The 21,022-nt window shown below is 44.6% G+C and overlaps 1 protein-coding gene across 2 annotated transcripts in view; it reads left to right on the top strand.

Annotated features, from left to right (window-relative positions):
- Positions 1-21,022, top strand: part of LYPD6B (LY6/PLAUR domain containing 6B) — a 173,987-nt gene that overhangs the window by 21,685 nt on the left and 131,280 nt on the right. Inside the window, exon 1 of one of the 2 annotated variants that reach the window (XM_008686962.2) lies at positions 12,399-12,887. The exons of the other annotated variant lie outside the window; for it this stretch is intronic. The gene's annotated coding sequence lies outside the window, so the exon portion shown is untranslated. Of the gene's footprint in view, positions 1-12,398; positions 12,888-21,022 lie in introns of those variants that run through there. 2 annotated transcript variants of the gene reach the window in all.

The following is a 21,022-nucleotide window of genomic DNA, read 5'->3' as shown; positions in this document are numbered from 1 at the left end:
TCTGGCAGTCAGGACCTGAGTCCGGTTCTTGGTCCTTCTGCCTTCAGCCTACATGACCTTGGATGAGGTCACCTTACCCCTCTGAACCATGGCTTCCATACCGCAAGATGCAGATTTGGCCTAAACCTGTGATGTCCAACCCAAATTCCCAAACCTCCACTGAGCCATCTCATAGGCTGTCCCTGCACCGACAGTTGGGGGTCCTGGCCCCTGCTTCCCAAAGGGAGCAGCCTCAGTTTCCCCTCTCATATTTATACTTCTGCAAACTGTTGTTTGAACCACCAAGTGGTCCCTAGAAAATGTTTGAAAACTCCTAGATGGCCTGATCTCAAAGATCAGATTCTGGCTCTGGCATTCCAGTCATCTGCCACTCTGACATCCAGTTCTAGGGGCATGTGGCCGGGATCAAGAGACACCCATTATTCTGGCGGCATCTCTGGCCTTTCTCAAGAGACACCAGCAACAGAAACACCAATCTTCAGGGACAGCGAAGCTGCGGTGGGAAAGGGATCTGTGCATGTAGGGTTTCAGCCTCGGATGCCAGGAGCAGACCATTTCACTCCTATTGATAGAGATTCCCCGTGGCTCCAAGATTAGGGCCCCGCTAATGCACGTGGCCTGTGATTTTGAGGGCAGCTGTCGCCTTCATCTTGTGGCACTTGTCAGCTCTCCACAGGTGCTGTCAGGTTGCCCAGCCCTGGACCTTTGCTGGGTGCCTCTGAGGCTAAGGAATAATGTAACCTGTCAGCAGCAAGTTGCGATTCTGAGAGCCGGCCTCTCCCAGGAGCCATTTGCTGGTTCAGATTAAATAAGCCTTTTCTCCCCACGTCAAGTCGTCACCTATCTGTGCCCCATCTTGGGAGTCTTTTCCTTTCACTCCTTCTTTCACTCCTTGAGAATGTGCCTTCCTCTGCCACAAACTTTCCTCCATCTCTTTTGAAATCAGACTACATGTACTTTTGTGTTGCCGGGAGTGAACAGGAGGGAGTGAGCCTTCAATTTCCCCTCTGTTTCAAGCAAATATAGTGCCTTTTGTTACTTGTCCCAAGACGCTCTGGTGAACACATAAGCCTGGGAGGAAAGGTTTGGCAGAGGAAGCCGTCATGAAAGAACTATTTTAATTGAAGAACATATAGCTGGAGACCCAGGGGTGTTGAGCAGTTTAATTAATGTTTATTAGAAATGAAGACTTGCTATTTAAAAATGAAAATTTAAACCTCCTGTCTCCATATCCATTTCTCCCTCGTGTCACTGCTCCTTTTGCCTGCTTTTTAATTTTGCAAGCTTTTATTGAGTTTCCATGATGAGACTAGGCACCTTGTTCCACACTGGGGTGACAGAGATGAGTAGGACCTAGGCCTTGCCCTTGAGGCGCTGATGGCCAGGTGTGGAAAGGGCTAAGCAGATGGTAATAGCACAAAGTGGTCTGTGCTTTTTGGAGAAGGTCCTGGAAGTTGGGAGAACACTCAGGATGAGCAGCCACATGCCCTTGGCTGGAGACAGGAAGTGGTTTCTGCAGGAGGAACTGTCCTAGAGGATGACCTTGAGTGGTCAGAAAGGAGGGGGAGGGCATTCCAGGCACAGGAGGTGGTGGGTCCAAGGTGCGAGGGAGCTGGGGAGTTTGGTGAAGTGCAGGGGCTCAGTGTGCTTGGGACAGACTGTGAGGGCAGAGTGAGGGGGAGAGAGCAGGAGCCTGGATGGGACAAGCAGGGATCAGGTTGTGAAGGACCTGGAATATTCTACCAGTGTGCTAGTTGGTTTGGATTTCACCCCAGGGTATGGGAAGCCACAGCTAACTTTTAGGGCACCTTGGGCCAGGAGGGTTTGCAAGGCTGTTTAGCGTGGCAGTTACAGGCAAGGGCCCTGGATGCAGGGGACTGGGGTTCAGTCCTGCCTTCACCACCTTCTGGCTGTGGGTAAGTCACTTAACTTGTGTCTCTGTTGCCTCATCTTTAAAATAGGGACAAAAATCCTATTCGTCTTATAAGGTTCTTGTAAGGAATGAATAAGTAAATTCACCCAAAGCTCTTACAAAAATGGGTGCATAGTAGCACTTATTAAAATTCGGTTATCATTTTTTTCGGATGGGGCATCTTGCGTCTTCCATGAGCAGTCGCCTTAGACCGTGCATCAGTTAGCTAGTGCCATAACGATGCCATATAAACAAATACTCTAGAACACAGCGGCTTAGAAAAAGCAGTTATTGATTAAGGCTCTTGCGGTTGCGGTTGGCTCTGGGGCTGAGCCGGTCTTCCCTGGGCTGGACTGAGCCGCCGCGCTGCAAGCCGTGACCCAGCTGGGAGTGCAGGTTGGGTTTTCGTCCGCTTCAGGTGGGGTCCAGGCTGAGGGCAGCAGCTACCTGGGGCGGCGTTTCCCACGGCCGTGGCAGAGCTGGAAGGGGAGAGAGGGAACCTGCAAGAATTCCTGCTGCCTGGATTCCTTCCAGCCAAAGCCATTCACAGGCCAAGCCCAAAATGAAGAGGCAAAGGATTCTTTGATCCCCATCCGTGGGAGGAGCTGCAAAGGCCCCTGGCGAAGGGCATGCACTCAGGGAGGGCTGAAGGACTGGGGCCAGCAGCGCGAGGTCCCTCGGGCTGCTCTGTGCCTCCTACAAGGGCAGCTTCCAAGAGGGAGCTCCGTGAGGGGCAGAGTTAACACTCAGCTTGGGCCAATCTGAACCCCGGGGGCCTGGCTTCAATTGCTGACCTTCCTGCCCTTGTCCCAGTGCTCATCTCCAGGCCTTGCAAATGCATTCCTTCTCCTCAGTCTTGGGAGGAGACCGCACATTTTAGGGGAAAATGTACTGGTGTGGCTTTGACTTTAGACTCAGTGGGATGAAATGGGAATAATCCTATTCTCCCATAATGCCCATCAGAAAGGGTGGAGAGGAGCAAGGGAACGCTGTGCAGCCTCTCTCAGGCTTCCCAGGCTGCAGTGATATTCTCGAATATGGTTCGTGGCAGATGTGATCAGCTATGATAAGACTTACTGTTTAAACCCAAGAATAAGCTGTGTGTTTGTTTATATGTGTTTTTAGATATCTCTCTTCATACTGTGGAAGGACATATATCTTTTCCTGGGCTCCCTGGCATTTGCTTTCTATTCCCTGGGAACCTCCCGTGAGGTGTGCCTGCCTCTCCAGTGGATACCCCTAGGCAATGCTTTGTTCTCCCAGACTCCTGGGGAGCAGGATGGGGACAGCGATGGGTGGAGTCAAATATGGTTGCTTTGCCAACATGTAAGATAATCCCTCTCGCTCCTCTTGGGCCTCCTTTTGCTGCATGACAAATGCATCCATTTTTCCCCAACCGAAAAGAGAGAAGCAGGGACAGGAAGATGTTCTTGTAGGTTGGACTACTCTGTTTTATGGATGAGAATGCAGGTATATTATGAAACTAAATAACCAACTTCTTAATATCTAGTCACTTCTTAGATTAAAAAGTTAAGCAAGATCTCTAAAATTACACTTATGTATAATATTATATTGGGCAATTTTTAAAGATCTGGGTTGGAGATATATTCTAGGATTTTCTGGTAATGGAAATAACAAGTAAAACATTTAGCAGTATGATCGACATCTATAAAATACTCAGTAAATTGTAGCACTGATGATGGTGATGATGACAGTGTCTAGTGAACTTGTCCATTTATGGGTGGAGAGGATTACAAACAGAGATTACAGGGCTGAGGACTCTCGTCAGCTGCTTTGCTCCAGAGGAACCTCTCTCAAACATTCCTTCCCTACGTGGAAAAGCAACAGGCAAATGAACCCAGAAAAGCTTAGGTTCTAAAACCAAGCCAAGTGTATACTTTAGAAGTTACATTTTTTTTTCTTAAAGTGATTGCTTCTAAAAGGCACAATTCAGAATAGTCACTGCAAGAACAGACATGCTGAAATCCTAATGGTGCAATTCTATTTTGTTGAGTCAAAAAAATAGGGCTGGATAATGACGAGTCGTAGTTATGCAAATGAAAAGAAAGATCATCATGTCTTGTGCTTTAGGGTGTGAGTTGATGGGAAAAATCTGTCCATGTTACTTAGTAGGAGAGATGAATTCAGATGAAAACATTTAGTGAGATGAGATATATATATATATATACATATATATATATGTATATATATATATATTTTTCCCCCCTTAACCATCATTTATGGCTGAACCGCTAAAATGTTGATTTGTTGGCAGGCTTTCCTGGGTGTCTGTTGTGGACAAGGCTCAGCAAATGAGTCCTTCCTCCCTTCCTTCCTTCCTTCCTTCCTTCCTTCCTTCCTTCCTTCCTTCTCCAATAAACACAGCCTTTGCTTTCCCGGAGCTTATCTCTTAATGGGCATGGCAAGATGCAGACATTAGAAATGGAAAAAACAAGTCCAAATTTATATAGAACATACTGTGTATGGTAGGTTTCTAACATATCTGGAGGAAGAATCAATTGAGTGAAAGTGAAAGTTCTGAATCTTGACTAAATTAAGCAATGAATTCTTCAACTTCGTGTTTTCAGGCCAAGGAGCATTGTATTCAGGTGTATCGGGGTTAGAATAATACTGCCTGCCACCCAGGAAGTGGCCCCTCCCCAATAATCAGCAGAGAATTCAAACGGCAGTTGGTGACTCAGCCACCATGTACTTATATGCCCTACACATTCATTCTCAAAGCCGTCTTCTGAATGAAGACCTGATTTTACACAGCAACTGTTGCTTAGCTGACCGATGCCTGCAATGAAGGTGAAATGGCTTGATCATTTGATTTGTTTATTATCTCTTACTGAGATTTCTTATGAAACTACTATATATATTTGAGGTTTTACTTGGAGGTTTTTGTACTTTTTGTTTAAAAAGTGAGCTGGAATCTTCGTAACTACATCTAACGCCAGGGTGCTAATGTTTGCAAAGTCAGTCAATGAGGAAGAATTATTTAATAGATTATTTAATAAATTGCACGTAAGAGGATATCACTTTGGACCCCACCAAACATACCACATCTTACAAGTAAACTCCACAGAGAGTTGAGTATCGCAAGTCAAATTCTAGAAAAACTAGCAGAAAATATTTATTAGGTCTGCAGAGGAACGACAGTTTTCATGGTTTTACCACAAAAGAAGCAACCAGTGAAGAAAAAAACAAATAGACTTGAATATATGAAAACTTAAAACTTATATAAAGAGACTGGGAAAATTTGTGTTAAATTTGTGACACATAAATGTTTAATATGTGTTATAACTTGAATATATAGGTTACTCAAATATATATATATATATAAATATATAAGAAAAGGACTGGGGCCCTAATAGGTGTAAAATATAATAGCTACCATTTATTGCATATTTTTATGCCCTCGTAGATTTACAAAATCAGATTATACTGATTGTTTTACCTGCAGAATGTTTTGTAACCAGCTTTTCTCACGTGCCCAGACTATGTTACTAATTAGCCTTCTAAAACATATATTTCAGCGGTAGCAAATTATTTCATCGGTGAGGAAGTACAGCCCAATTTTACTTAACTAACTTTTCAGGGCTGGATGTTAAGGTTATGGAAATATAAGGTGTTTCCTCGTGTCTCTTCTACTTGCGAAGCCATGGTCTGTTGTTAGAGCTATGGTTCTGGAAAAATACATCTCAGTGAATGAAACAGTGATTTACAAAGACGCGCATTCGATACTATTTTTATCAATAATTTTATAGGTCGCATCTGCCACTGAAACCTGTTTCAGCAGAAGAGGAAATCTCCTTTGAGATCCCATGCTTTTTACAACTTTCCACAGCCTGTCAGCGTATTTACCGAAGGCCTTAGTGAAAGAGACACGTTAATTACCACCCCCGTGAGCATCTCTAGGGTAGCGAGGACCGTAGGATTCTGTGAGGGCACTTTGTCAAGCACGTCATTCCCTTATCTTGTTTTTATAGCAGAGGAAATAAAGGCACTAGAGAAATATCTTTGAGGTCACACAACAAGTTAACAGCAGATAAACATTAGAACCAGCAGCTCCAGAATTCCCACTGTGTGTAATTAGTTCACCGCGGGCAGGAAATGACAGCGTTGGGGGATAAATGGCAATGTGGTGTCTGGGGACGTGGAGGCTGGTGGGAATCCTCCGTGCTCTTCTGAATGGTTAATTAAGTTCGTTTCTTGCTGCGGTTCTCACTGCGTAGAACTTGGAGGCCTCTTGGCCAGGTACTGCCTTCCTTAGGGTGAAAGGAGTCCGCACCGTCACCCTCTACCGCTTAGACGGGCTGTCGAGGTGGAGAATGTTGGGTGTGGGCCTGAGTCATTTCTTCGGCGTTGCAGTCTCTTCCTGAGGCATTGTGGCGTTTGTGAGCGTGGTTTCTGCTCGTAGCTCCTGATGGGCCCTGAGGAGGCTGCAAGCGTGAGGCTGGGAGTCAAAGGGCAGGCACTGTTCTGACCCCTTACAGGTTCACGCCTTCCCCTGGGCTCCGGTGTTCTCAGTGTCACCGGGAAGCGCTAGGTAAGCTCACGGACTGCACCGTTGCCTTGTTTTGTGTCCTTGTGAGTGATCGATTCTGAATTCGACGACTGCCTTCTTTTCCTAGGCATCTAACAAAATCACTGTAGGAAATGATGTGGTTGAAAACTACCACCAAGGGATTTGGTATATTTGTGAGTTCTAGGGTGTTCAGAGACTGTCTGCTAAAGGCTGCTTCCCTTGGATTCTCTAGCGAGCTCATTAGGTCCTGCAATCATGATTATCTTAATTTCATTGACACCGCCCCCTTTAAAGAACATGGCAAGTGTTTAATCACCAAGGGTTGACGAGAGAGAGGACTCTGGGTCTTTGCTTTAGAACTTTGGAAGGAGGTGGAATTCTGAGCTCATTTCTCTTCTGCCCGTCTCGAACGAGCTGGCCATGCTTCCTGGGAGAACACAGGCTGGACTCCACTCCCTTCCCGTTGCTGCAAACGTGGCTGCTCAAAGTGGCGTCTGCAGACTGGCAGCATCAGTACCCCGAGAGCCTGTTAGACGTGCACCTTCTCGGGCCACATCACCTGGGTTTTAACACGCCCTCCAGGTGGTGTAAGAACTTCAGCAGAAAATGTGCTCGAGTATGAGAAGCACTGGTAGAGAACACATAAATTGTTGCATTGTGAAAGGTAGCTTACTCCGTGGTGAAAGCTTTTTCCCGATCATATTTTCTATTTATACATTTTGACCCTTAGTAAACATTTTAGTCCTTTGACATTTTAATAATTTAAACGTCTTTTTCAATTTTGCTTCTTGGGGTGCCTGGGTGGCTCAGTCGGTTAAGCAGTTGCCTTCGGCTCAGGTCATGGTCCCAGGGGCCTGGATCGAGTCCCGCATCGGGCTCCCTGCTCAGCGGGCAGCCTGCTTCTCCCTCTCCGTCACTTGTGCTCTCTCATGCGTGTGCTCTCTCTCTCTCTCAAATAAATAAATATAATCTTTTAAAAAATTTGGTTTTCATTATAAATGACTACATTCTCATTCTAGAAGCTTCAGAAAATACAGGAAAAGTGTAACGTACAGAGCAATTTATCCCTCCAGTACACTTATTGGTTACAATTGAAAGGTAGCTTTTCTGTCTTTTCTGCTCATCGGTTTTTAAAACTTTATATTTTTTTTCTCCCTGATTGTAGACATTGTATATTAGCCTTTTGGAAAATCAAGAAAATAGGGAAAAACGTAAAACAGAACAGAAAGCATCCTACACAAGCAGGTGTCTAGGTTTTACACAGAGTTATTAAGCAGTGTTTCATAGTCTTTGGTTTTAGAGGATCTTCCCAGTCACTGCCTTAGTTCTCATGCTACTTATAGGTTCTGTTTCTCCACTTAATTTTTAAAATTTTATATAACTTAAACAGAATTCTGATATAATCATTAGTGTCTCAAATAGTTATTTTATGGTTAGAATGGAGAATTTATTAACTTCTTTGTGCACTTGACAAATTTAATGGACTACCCACCGGTGGGGCATATTTTATATTATTTATGAATCCTCTTTGATCAGAAACTTCTTGGTGGGTAGAAAAATCTTTGCTTTTAAAAGGTATGTGACTACCCTCCTCTCAACTTGCCTGATAGGTTGTCTTCTGGGCGGGGGGGGGAGGAAGGAGGGACTTGTTAGATTCATGATCCCAAGAGATCCCCTTAGGTCGACTGGGTAGAAGCTTCTAGATGATTGGGGAATACCACTGCAAGGAAGCAGGTTTTGGTTACTTGGGCTCTCCGCCAAGGGTGGAAAAATGCAAGACAGAATGAACCTTTGTTCATATTGCTGCTTTTTTAGGTAGTTGGGGAGGAATTTGGCATGCGATTTTTAACATCTGTAGAATAACTGGCTTCAGTGTTTGAGGCAGGGCGGGGGACATGTGGCCGTGATTTTCCCTGTCACATCTTGGCCATGCCGTGTTTTGGAATACACCACTGCCCTTGATGGTGCACAATGTATTCTGTCAAGTGAAGAATTCACTGCATTTTTTCTGTCCACGGACTAAACTCTTTCCCCAAGTCTACTTGTTCTAAGAGTCCTAGATGCACTTTACCGTTCCGAGGAAGCCAGTTCAGAAGCTAAAGTCACAAACAAGTATTTCCACATTTCAGACTTTGCCATTTTCAGAGAACACTAATAGGGATATAATGTATATTTCTAAAAATTCTAAGTGCTATCTCGAAACATTCTCTTGCTTCTCTCCTAACTTGCGCTGTTCCAGACCACCTCTCCTCAACACTCATTGTTGCTTCTCTGCTCGTACCTTTCTGAAGTTCCAGTCACTTCTTTCCTGGCAGTTCTTTATTATGTAGATCACTCTAGCCCCACGGACTTCTTTCTTTCTGGTCATTTCTAACTAAGGATAGTCTTGGAATGACCCTCCAACAGGAGTTTGTCCGTTTTGTGGGTGGGGAGGTGGGCGTGGCCTCGCAGAACCTGATGGGGAAGGATTGTGACTAGTCATTAATAGTAGCTGTTTTCTGTGGCACAGGCTTCCGAGTGTGCCCTGTAGTCCGTGCTTGTGGCCTTGGTGACACAGACTCTGTGTTCTTAAGAACAGTGGAGTCACTGCACTGAACTGTTTAGAATGTATGGGTGTTTGTTTATTGGAAACTGTTGACATGATGCATGACACTGGTTGATTAGCACTGAGTGGAACTGGAAGATAGCAGAGCGTAAGGTACCACCCCAAACCCTGCTGTGTCGCAGATCTTGGCTGATAGCATCTTACTCATGTTGAGAAGCTGGTTGGGCAGGAAGGATGTGTGGTCTGGATATTGCATTAGCCGGCTTGGCATTCAAATTTACAAAGACTTTTGGGGCATTGCAACATTTAAAAAAACGTCCCTGTGGTAAATTTCAATGCTCCTGTCTCCTGTAATTCTGCATGTTATTCTTTTACACCAGCGTGACATCCTTTTATAGCATTGTTGCTCATCCAGTTGCCCGTGGTGCTAAGCTGTGTTCTCTATTGTGATGCTTGGTCCCGGTTCCATAGAAGCTTACAGACAAGAAGCAACAGACAGTTTTCATTTTTATTAATGGAAACCTGGGATTTTTTTTTTCCCCAGGCAAATATGCTGGCCTTCTTTTTCTTTTCTTTTGTACATTGGCTTTTTCTTTTCTTTTTGTTCTCTTGAAAATCTAGCGATAAGCATTTTTTTGAAAAATAACCACTGCAGCATTTTGAGTATATGAAAATTTGGTAAATGGGTGATTGATATCTCTGTGATTGATAAAGAGGTATATGTTTTGGAAGCGTACATCTCGGTCCCTGCTCCTCTTGGATTTTATTTCTTGCATCTGTCCCCGTGAATGTTAGGCTCCAGCCACACTGGCTTCCTTGCTGTTCCCCCAACATGCCAGCCGTGATCTGCCACAGGACCTTTGTATTGAATGCTGCCTTGAATGCTCTTCCTCATCTATCTGCAAGGCTGGCTCCCTGACACCCTTCAGACTCAAATACAAGCTTCTCACTGAGGATGTTCTTGGCTACCCCTCTGTAGTTTCACCCCTCTTTCTGGCCCTGTAACATTTTATATCCTGCTTCCCTATTTTTGGGGTTCTCTCTTCTGAGCACTTATCAATATTTAACACAGTACAGTTGATTCTTTTTTTTTTTTTTTTAAGATTTTATTTATTTATTTGACAGAGAGAGACAGCGAGAGAGGGAACACAAGCAGGGGGAGTGGGAGAGGGAGAAGCAGGCTTCCTGTGGAGCAGGGAACCTAATGTGGGGCTCGATCCCAGGACCCTGAGATCATGACCTGAGCCGAAGGCAGCCGCTAAATGGCTGAGCCACTCAGGCACCCTGGTACAGTTGATTCTTGAACAACATGGGGGTTAGGAGCCCCAAGCCCTGTGCTGAAAATCCATGTATAACTTCTGACTGCCCTACAACTTAACTACTAATAGCCTACTGTTGGCCAGAAGCTTTACTGATAGCACAAGCAGTCGATTCCCACGTATTTTGTATGTTACATGTATCGTATCCTGTGTTCTTACAATAAAGTAAGCTAGAGAAAAGATCAAGAAAATCATAAGGAAGAGAAAATACATTTATAGCACTGTACTGTATTGAAAAAAATCCACATGTAAGTGGACCCAAGAAGTTCAAACCTGTTGTAGTTCAAGGGCCAACTGTATACATTTTACTTACTGTTGATCTCTCTCTTTGACTAGAATATCACTTTCCTGAGGGCATGAGTAGGGTTTATTTCCTCTGTATTTCCAGTGCATAGAATGGTGCCTATCCCATGGAGGAACTATGACGTCATCACGTAAAGCACTTGGTAAATAAGGCTGGAGGGAAGGGAGAAAGGTTGTGAATGACTTTTGTTGGCTTCTCCCCATCATAAATGACCTCCTCCACATTTTAGACACCCCAGTGTAAGCTAGCAATCAGCCCAGTCCCTGCACAGAAGAATCTGAGTTTGAGGTGAATTTTGAGGCTCATGGGCGCTAGCAGGTTTCACGGTTGGTGAACTCTCGTCAGTATTTGGTGTAGAGAGTTATGTTCCGTGAAACCAGTGAATGCCCATCTCTACACGGGTCTACTGTTTCATACATTTCTAAGAAGTCAACAGGTAGTAATAGATTCAGCCTGATGGATTTCTGGGAGGGTAAAGACAGAGCATATTTGCTGTGAGATAGGTAAATGGAATCTTTGGCACTGAAATTCCATTATCTTTTGTCCATGGATAAAAGGTGTATGACTTACTTATCATTTAATCCCACACGCAGCATTAGCGGTAGTGAGAGGTGAGGGGGTGCGGGGAGAGGGACTTGTAAATAGTGATAAGATGATGGGAACATAAAACTTAGTCTGGCAGGGTCTGCCTGGGATTTTGCTGAGACCACAGCAATACTTAATTAACTGCAAACATTCTATTCAAGATAAGACTATAACAGTTGCCTTGGGGAAAATTCTTTTGAGTCAATATTTGTTTGATCTTTCATATAGTATTTTGGCTTTGCTATTCATGGAATAGCAAAGTTCCTATTATAAATGCCATTTTCAAGGATTTGCTGTATTTACACACCAGGTCAGTCCTGGAAGAGGCAAAGGATTAGAATCACTGTTTAAATAGAGGTTCGGAGGGGTTTCAAACAGATCTTTAAAAGTGGAAATCCTTCGTTTTCAACCAGCTGACAAATAGTTATTAGAAACCGGGTTAAGTACTCTGGGAGATTTCAAAATATAGAATAAGATCTTTGCCTTCAGTTTGCTTATCGTCTAGCTGTAGAAGTAAGACTTTACTCAGTATATGCGACACGATACATATGCTAAATGATAACGATGGCGATGATTTACTGGGTAATTAATAGCACCAAGCACTGTCTTGGAGCTTTTCTAACCACGAACTCACTCATCTCCTCCTCCAGTCACCCAGTGATGCAGGTGCTACTGGTTTAGAGTGAAGTTTTGCATAAATAGACAGTGCTGTGGGAGTCTGGAGAAAGGGGGGACCAGGGAAGCAGAAACACGTGAAGGGGAACTTGAAAAAGGATGTCTCTCAATCTACATCTTAAAATCAGGAATGGCTGAGTAATGAGAAGAAGGAAGAGGGCATAATGGGAATTTGTGGTTTTTGCTTGTAATATCATTTTTCTCTCTTGAAAGTTCTTTTCATCTTCCTAGACTCTCAGCACATGTGCTTCTGGCGAAGGAGACAATAAACAAATACATCGGTAAAACATACAGAATGTCAGTGTGATAAGTGCTTGGAAGAAAAATAAAGAGGGGCGCCTGGGGGGCTCAGTCGGTTGGGCGTCTGACTCTTGGTTTTGGCTCAGGTCATGATCTCAGGGTTGTGGGACTGAGGCCCACACTGGGCTCTGTGCCGGACCTGGGGTCTGCTTAACATTCTCTCTCTCCCTCTCCCCCCCCCCCCACTTAAAAAAATAAAGGCAGGAAAAGGGAAAAGTGCTGAGGTGCTGGAGGAGGGGATTTGTAAGGCTAACTGAGGCATTTGAGTGAAGAGTGGAGGAGAGACAAAAGAGCCATAAGGGTACCTATGGAAGAGCCTTCTAGGCAGAGGGAACCAAGGTCCTGGGGTGACAACTTACCTGATTTGTTCAAGGAACATCAGAGCGGCTGCAGAACACTAAGCAGGGAGGAGATTGGCTTTAGAGGCAATGCCTGCCCAGTTACCATTGCTTTTCGTCGAGCTGTGATGCAGGAGGCGCTCGTGCGAGTTTGGAGTCGGGGGAATGGCCCTTTGGCAGCCGTAACTACTTTCTGCGGCCCTGTGCAGCTGTAGCTCCTCCCTTTTAACCGGCAGGCCCCGCTCGGGGGCTCTCAGTGCCCAGCCCGTTGCTGGCGTGGGCACCGCCTCGCAGGTCAGAAGCCAGCCACACAAGCTCAAGCCCTGGGCGAGAGCACCGACGTGAGCAGAACGACATTCTCGCCACAACCCTCGCAAGGTATTTTTGGCCCATAATTCTGAGTTTTTTGCATTTCCTGCTTGGCACAGACATTCCTGCTGGAACCGCAGCCCTCTTGGCTGGGTCCTTGGCTGGGCCTGGTTCTGGCCATCCGCTCCGCCAGGCCCACGCCTGTGCTGCTGGGAGTTCGTGCTGGTTCTGGGCTGTATCTGTGGTTTTGCCGGGGGAGGGGTCTGTAGAGAGTTAGGGAGATCCCCTGTGCTGCTGGAGCCTCCCTACTCTACCCCAGTGTTACTTGGTCCTCTCCCTGTCATTGCCTTGTCTTCTTATTTAGCAGACGTGAGACTGGAACTCAGCATGCCTGACTCCGCTTCTTCAGACACAGCTGCTGGGCTGCTGTCCTAGCTCTTTGAGGCCAGGCGACGATGTGGGTTTGTCTGTCTTTGACCCTTCACCTTGCTCCGTTCTAAGCATAGGCTATACCTGCAAGCGACAGGATGGGGCCCTGGAGTGGGGGCTGAAGATCCAGACCAGGGTGACCGCACTGTGGGTGAAGGAGGGGGGCGGAAGTGAGAGGTGTGGGGAAGAAAGCATCAACAGGATGGTGATGCAGTGAAAATGAGAGCCCAAACAAGCATTTAAGGGTTTACGGATGAATATCAATTCAGAAGTTGCAAAAGCCATGAGCACTTTCAGAGCGTCCTGGAGCTGAGTCATGACCAAGTTACAGAAGAATGTGTTTGCTGTGGAGCCCGTGCCTGAGAGGGGGCCGGGGGACGGGGTCAGTATGGGTCAGGTTAATGTTTACTCTAAAGGTCAGCGGTGGGGTCACTCCTGTGAGGACACACCCAGGAGCACACACTGTCACACACATTCTCCCCCATTCCTGCCTTTGGTTTCTGATTTCAGCTGCAGTTAGCTTCTAAAAAGATCTAAAACACCAACTTGCATGATGTTCATAACAACAATGATAGTGCAAATAGGCCCGATTCTCAAATTTACAGATCAGAGGTTGAGGTGATAGAAAGTTCTCTGCTTTGATCCCTGTTCCCAGCAGTAGGACCCGAGTTACTAGGGTGCACATAGCTCTTTTTGAATCAAGGTATGCTATGGGGTCCTTCCAGAGCTGGAGAAGAGTAATTGGGTTGAAAAATGTTGTTATGATAAAAATGTAACATTGGCATGGTCCACGAAGGTGGTTGAACTAAGAGATATTCCCTCTTTGAAGAAGAATGCTCAGTTATTTAAGGTAAGTGGTCTCCTGGGCCTCCCACTTACTTTCCTGGGAAGGGATTAATTTGAGTTAACGTTTATTGAGCTTCCAGAATCTCCTATGAAATGCTTTAAATTTTGAAATACAATTTGTTTTCTGAATAGGTAATCACTGCCGTGGTTTAACATTTAAAAGCTGCAAAAGAATATTCAGTGAAACTCTCTGCTCGCCTCCTCCAGTGGGCCACTTTCTTCCTCAAGGCAACCCACGTTACCAGTTTCTGATATATTTCGGAAACTATCAGTGTTAATGCTCTCAGAGAAAAGACCCTTGTTTCTTCCTAAGAAGCTTGCCTTTAATAAAAGAAACGGAGCTAATCCTCTATAGCTGCATTTTGGAAACTTTTATTATAACTCCAGTGATTATGAAGTTCCTAGATGCTGAAATCTGTATGTTTGTTACTCAAAGTGTGGTCCCCAGGCTCGCAGCAGTAACTGGCTCCTGGAGGCTTGCTAGAACGCAGTATTGCAGGTGCTGCCCGTCCCCCCCCCCCCCAAAGCAGAGTCGGCCTTTCACAGATCACAGGTGATGCGAGGCACATGGAAGTTTGAGAGGCCGCAGCATTGGCCTCAGGTGGCAGAGTGACTGAGGTCCAGGTGGAATGGAGAGAGGGAGAGATGGTCTTATAAGTAGAGTTCTTCCCATGTTACTCTTCACAATCGTTGCTAAAGTTAAATGATGGTGATCTCTTCTTAATTTGCAGCCACAGATCTAGATGGGCTATCAACTTTGTGATTTTGATTGTGAAATTGAAAATCTTTCTCTCCCTTTCCCTCGTTTCTCACGGATTGTTCTTAAATCTTAGGCATTGGCTGTGAATTCCTTATGGGGTCGTGCTGGTCCTAAGTAAAGAAGTAGTAAATAGGTAACAGAAAAACCTAGAAACAGCCAGTCAGGTTTAGATTGGCAACTTCTGTTTTGATGGCTGCATGTGTTTATGGTTGTGGTTTTATATTGTGTTTTGCAGTGTGTACGTACATTTGAATACATCTCACATTTCTGAGCAGTTGAGCCATTAGTGTGTTTGTGCTAACCTCAGTGTGATGGAATTAAAAATAGTTCATGGGATTCTGAAAAAAGACTTAAACTTTTTAAAAGTTGTCAAACTTTTGGCAGAGGAAAGAAAGAAGGAAACTTGTTTGTTCTGAATAGAGAAATAGAGGGCAGAAATTATTGAAAGCCCTATGATGGATGAACCTGGAAGCTAGTGCAAACAATGTGACTATGACTGGAACTTGAGAAAAATTTTACAAAAAGGAAATTAGAAAGTAGGTCCCAAGACCACATTTTTATAATTAAATGTTTCTAATCACTGAAGGATTTATATTCTAAAAAGCAGGTGAAATATATATGTAATCTACATGTATCCATTTAAACAATGCTAATGGAATACTTTTGGGGGAGTGTTGTGGCAGAGTTGGAGGAGTGGAAATGGGCAGAAACAAAAGCAAACAAGAACAAAGCCTGACCCTCTTCCAGGTGAGACAGCTAAGCCCAGGAGTTGGGGCCAGTTTTGCAGGAGATGGAAGGAAGCTGAAGGGAGGGGCAAGTCCAGGAGAGGAAGGGATTGTAAGGAAGAATGGGTTTTGAATATGGGAAAGTAAAATGTCAGGATTTCACCCTGAAATGCTTGTGAACCCTTCTGGCAGTCTGTTACTGATAACTTTAAAATTATTTGCTCATTTGGCTAATCACTCACACCTGGGCTAATTCTAACTCTAGACATCTATTTTCAAGGAATGTCTGAAATTTAAAAAACAAAGCACAAAGATGTTCTTTAAAGTGTAATTTATAATGAATATGGAAAATGAGTTGTCTAACGAGGGGATGGATAAGTAAATTATTCTATATCCATAGGAAGGACATTTTATAGCTACTATAATTATGATCTAAATTAGGTATGAAGATTGTGTGATGGGAATTTTTTAAAGACTGTTCTGGATCTAATAAATAGACTACAGTGAGGATGTACTACCTGAAAAAGTAGAATAAAAAAGTCCTCACTCTAATTTTATTATTTTTTTAAAGATTTAGAGAGTGCCCACGGGTGCTCACCTGTGCACTGTGGAAGGGCAGAGGAAGAGGAGGAGGTGGAGGAGGGAGAAGGAGAGAGAATCCTCAGGCAGACTCTAAGTATGGAGCCTGATCCAGGCCTCCATCCCAGGACCCTGAGATCACAACCTGAGCTGAAATCAAGAGTTGGCTGCTTAACTGACTGAGCCACCCAGCCCCCTGCCCCACTCTAATTAAAAAAAAAAAAAAAAAAATTGAGTTGAAAAGGGACAGAAAACTTGAGTATCATTATTCAGTGGAAGATATTATCATGAATATTTAAAATCTGAGTTGTTCAAGGCATTCTTACAAATTCCTTAGAACGTAGCCTAAGATTAAACGATGCTGGGGTTGGAGTTAGTTATGTGGGGAGGAGGGAGGAGGAAGAAACTGTTAACAGGGAGAAGTGAGAACATTCCTACCTAGGCTTTGCGTAGTTTGCAGGTCTCCTCCGCCCCCATATATGCGCTGGAGGCATTTGTAATTTGGGGTGAGGACACTCTGTGCCTCTGGCTATAGATGGCCAAGCCACTGGCTGGAATGGATGGCCATGGACGGCTTAGTGACCAGTGTCCTGTTAAATGCCACAGGAGGCCCTGACAGCTCATTTTTAATTCCCTGGAAGTTCCTTGCAATCTTGAAATAGTAAGGCAAAAAATCATACTGGGGGTGCTCTGGGAGCATAGGGATGTCTGCCGGAAGCTCCGGAGAGGAGGGTAACTTACCAGCTTCCCCGCACCCCTGAAAGTGAGGGCTTTGGTTTCTGGTGTGGCTTAAATAGCCATCTGGACATAATAGATTAACTTTGAAAAATACATGCCCTTTGTATTAGGAAACCATTGTATTTCTGTAACACTTTTTTTTTTTTTAAGACAATGTGGTGTATAGTAAGAAGTGGTAACTTTAAAAATAAATTTTCCCCAGGACTCTGCTGGAGTAGCTTTTGAAAGGGCTGTTTTTAAAGTGGTTTGAAGGGAGTGGCTTTCGTGTATCTTTAAAGCGGGTGAGCTGAGCATATCGGCATGAACACATGCAGATATAATTGCCCTGGTTTCGAGCTTACCTGTGCCACAGTGAAAAATGAACACCCCTCTCCTCCAAGTGCTGGCTATCTCTTTAGTGGATACATTGCAAATTTAATAATGGAAAACTGGGGTTAATCACCCTGGCCTCTACCTTGCAGCTTGTCATTTGCCGAAAGTGATCAGGTGTCACTGAGGGGGGAGGGGGTGGGATGGGCAGCCAGTCCCGGTGGCGTAGCCTGGGGCTAACCCGGAGCCTTTGCTCCTTCAGCGGTGGCTGGTGGTCTGAGAGGCTGTTTCTGAACTCTTCCGTCCTTCCTAAATAGGAAAGGGCAATTCTTGAATTCACAGGGATGTGACTGGAAACACTACTAGTTTGCCTGGTCTGGAAAATGTCTGTCTGCGGGAATCCCGTATGTAGGAGGGAATGTTGCCCTGCCCTTGCCCCCCTGCCTTCTGCCCATCCCCACCCCAGGTGCCACGATGCCTGGGTAGAGAGGCCTATTTACTGCTGTAAACAGATCTTCATTTGTACTGGCCTTTGCTTCCCTCTCTGTTCATGCAGTGCTCTGCCCCTATCCTCTCTGTGTGTCAGAGGCCATAATTCCTTTCTGTAAACCAGTGATATGAAATGTGGAAGTTACCGGGGTCCTTCTGGGGATTAGATCAGTGACCTTGGTTTTCTCAAGCTATCGATTGGTCTGCTTCCAAGGCTGGCATGCGTGCCAAGGGCAACACTCCTATACATTATACCTGAGAGGAGCCTAGAGCCCAGCCTTTGGTACTCATTTCAAGGATAGTCCTGGAAGTGGACTAGTTTTAAAATTCAGAAGAACAAATAGAAATTTCTAAGCTAGTTGTCACCAAATTTTCACCTTTAAAGACCAGGAAGTATTACGACTGTGGGGGGTACCTTCGAACTCCACTTTGTGAGTTCCATGCTGAGCCCTGTGGGGACAAGGCTGGGGTCTTTCATTCATCCCCGGGTCTGATTTTCAGCACAAGGACTGGTATCTGGCACGTACAGGTGCTCACTATTTCTTCTGTGAGTAGGTTGCCATTTCATAAACTTAACCATATTGTTGTAGCTAATACTAAATTTAATCTAGGTATTACCGATGTTTGCTGTAATTTGGACTTTGGCCATAGCTGGCACATACCAGAGATCAATTCATAAGGCCCACCCTAACACTGACTGCTTTTAGAGGTTCGTTTCTATTTTCTATGGTGGCCCTTGAAATGGACACCATGGTGCAAGGTTTTTGCTAGACGGTTGTTTTTGGAAGACCTTGTAGATAATTCCATATTACAGTTCAGAAGTGAGTCTGAACTAGCCTCCCTTAAAGTTTTGTTCCTTATTAAAATGCCATTTCTATTCATATTCTTTTCTTCTTGCCTCGTTTTGAGTAGCTACATTCTTTTTAGTAGATTTAGGCCTTTGGAAAATCATTCATTCCTGCAGCGGGCATTAGGAGTCTGGGGGGAAGGTGGGCCAGAGGTGACTGAGATTCGTAGGACTAGGAGACACCCTCGGGGACATACTCTAGCCACCTTTCTCTTTAGACAGAGCCATCCTAAGCCATCCCGGAGGAGTTAGCAGGCTCCCAGGGAAGGAGATTTTGTCATTTCTTTCATGCTTTGACTTCTCACAACTTCTTGCAGCAGACCTTTTTTTCTTGCTTTCTGAATTCTAGTGAGGGCTTTGTGTCTTAAAGCCATCTACTTTCTCTCTACTTGTTTCTTCCTCTCCAAGATAAAGCCAGAACTGCCCCGTTAGCTGACGTTGCCAGGCCTGGGCTGAAGAGATGAATTCGTTTGCTAGGGCTGTCCTCACAACTGACACAGTGGAGTGGCTTAAACAACGGCAATGTGTCTGCTCCCTGCTGGGAGGCTGGAAGTGTGAGATGTAGGTGTCAGCAAGGCCCTGTCCCCTTCGAAGGCACCAAGGCTCTGTTCCAGGTCTCTTCCCCAGCTTATGGTACTTCCTGAGGCAGTGTAATTCCAGTATTCACACGAGGTTGTTTCTGGGGGCGGGGGTGTCTGTGTCCAAACTTACCCTTTTCATACGGACACCAGTCATGTTGGAATAGGACCCAGCCTACTCCAGAAGGACTTCGTCTTAACTAGTCCCATCTACAATGACTCTATTTCCAAGAAGGTCGCATTCTGAGGTATTAAGTGTTAGGACTTCAACATACGAATTTTGGGGGGAGGGGAGACACCATTCAACTCATAACATTAGGCAAGAAGGTCAGATAGGACTGGGAGGTCTGAAGTAGCAAGCTGTGTTATTTCTCTCAAGTTCTCTGTTCTTCCTTTTTTAGAATCCAGTATATTAGGAAAAATGCCAACCCGGGACACATATATTTGCTGTCTGACTGGGATCCTGTTTAAAAAGACCAGACTGAAGTTAACATCCGCGGAGTCTTGATTTAATCAGGATGTTTTTATATCAGGACGTTAGTAACCTCTAGTCTCTTCCTGAATCCAGCTGCTACTGTGCAAAGTGCAGGGTCTGGGTCTGCGGCTGTAGACAGATGAAGACACCGCGGCCTCTGCCAGAGCTCTGCTGCGCCCCGATTGTTCGCTGCCTTCTTTGACATCCAAGATAGAAGATAGAATAGAGGATCAAAGGCCTTAGTAATTACCCCCCACCCCCCACCCCGGCGATTCTTGCTAATGCCTGCAGAGTTATCTGCACACCTGTTGCCGGGACTGGTCTCCTTTCACTTTACATACAGGCTGTGACGTTGGCTCCTCCGTGCCTTGAGCTCTCACTTGCTTTAAGCGGATGGCTTTATGTAACCGTGGTCTCTGGGGGTGTTACAGAAGCCCCATCTCTTGGTGGAGGGAGTATTCAGTTGTCTTCCTATTTTTTACATTTTTTGAGATATCCTTGACCTACAACATTAAGTTAGTTTTAGATGGACAACGTAATGATTTGATATTTGTATAGATTGCAAAATGATCCCAAGTCTAGTTAATATTCACTACATATAGTTACAGAAATTTTTTTCTTGTGATCGAAACTTTCCAAGTTTATAGTCCTCATGCTGTGCATTACATCTCCATGACTGTGTATTTTATAACTAGATGTTTGTACCTTTGATTCTCTGTACTCATTTTCCCCCACCACTCACCCCTGCTTCTGACAACCACAGATCTCTTCTCTGTATCTGTGAACTTGGTTTTTTGTTTTTTAAATTCCACATATAAATGAAATCATACGGTATTTGTCTTTCTTTGTCTGACTTGTTTCACTTAGCATAATGCCCTCAGGGTCAATCCATGTTGTTGCAAATGGCATGATTTCATTCTTTTTTATGGCTGAATATTATTGTTATATATAAAAATATATACCACATTTTCTTTGTCCATTCACCTGTTGATGGACACTGAGGTGGTTTTCCTGTCCTGGTCATTGTAAATAATACTGCAATGAACATGGGGAGGTATATATCATTTTGAGTTCGTGTTTTCATTTTCTTCGGATAAATAGTCAGCAGTGGAATTGCTGGATCATAGGGTACTTCTATTTTTAAATTTTTGAGGAACCTCCATAGTGTTTTCCGTAGTGGCTGCACCAATTAACATTCCCAAGACGGCACAAGGGTTCCCTTTTCTCCACATCCTTGCCAACACTTGTTATTTCTTGTCCTTTTTATAATAGCCTTTTTAACAAGTGTGAGGTGATCCTGCATTGCGGTTTTGTCTTCATATTTTTAAACTTGTTATTGAAGTATAACCTGCAAATGGAAAAGTGCAGAGAAGAGTGCAGTTCCATGAACTTTCACACACTGAACATCCCTGTGTCCCCGTCACCCAGA

Source organism: Ursus maritimus, unplaced genomic scaffold, assembly GCF_017311325.1.
Source record: "Ursus maritimus isolate PB19 unplaced genomic scaffold, ASM1731132v1 scaffold_1, whole genome shotgun sequence".
In the NCBI taxonomy this organism is placed as follows: domain Eukaryota; kingdom Metazoa; phylum Chordata; class Mammalia; order Carnivora; family Ursidae; genus Ursus; species Ursus maritimus.
Note: the sequence above shows the minus strand (reverse complement) of the source record. Positions and strands in the feature narration are given on the sequence as shown.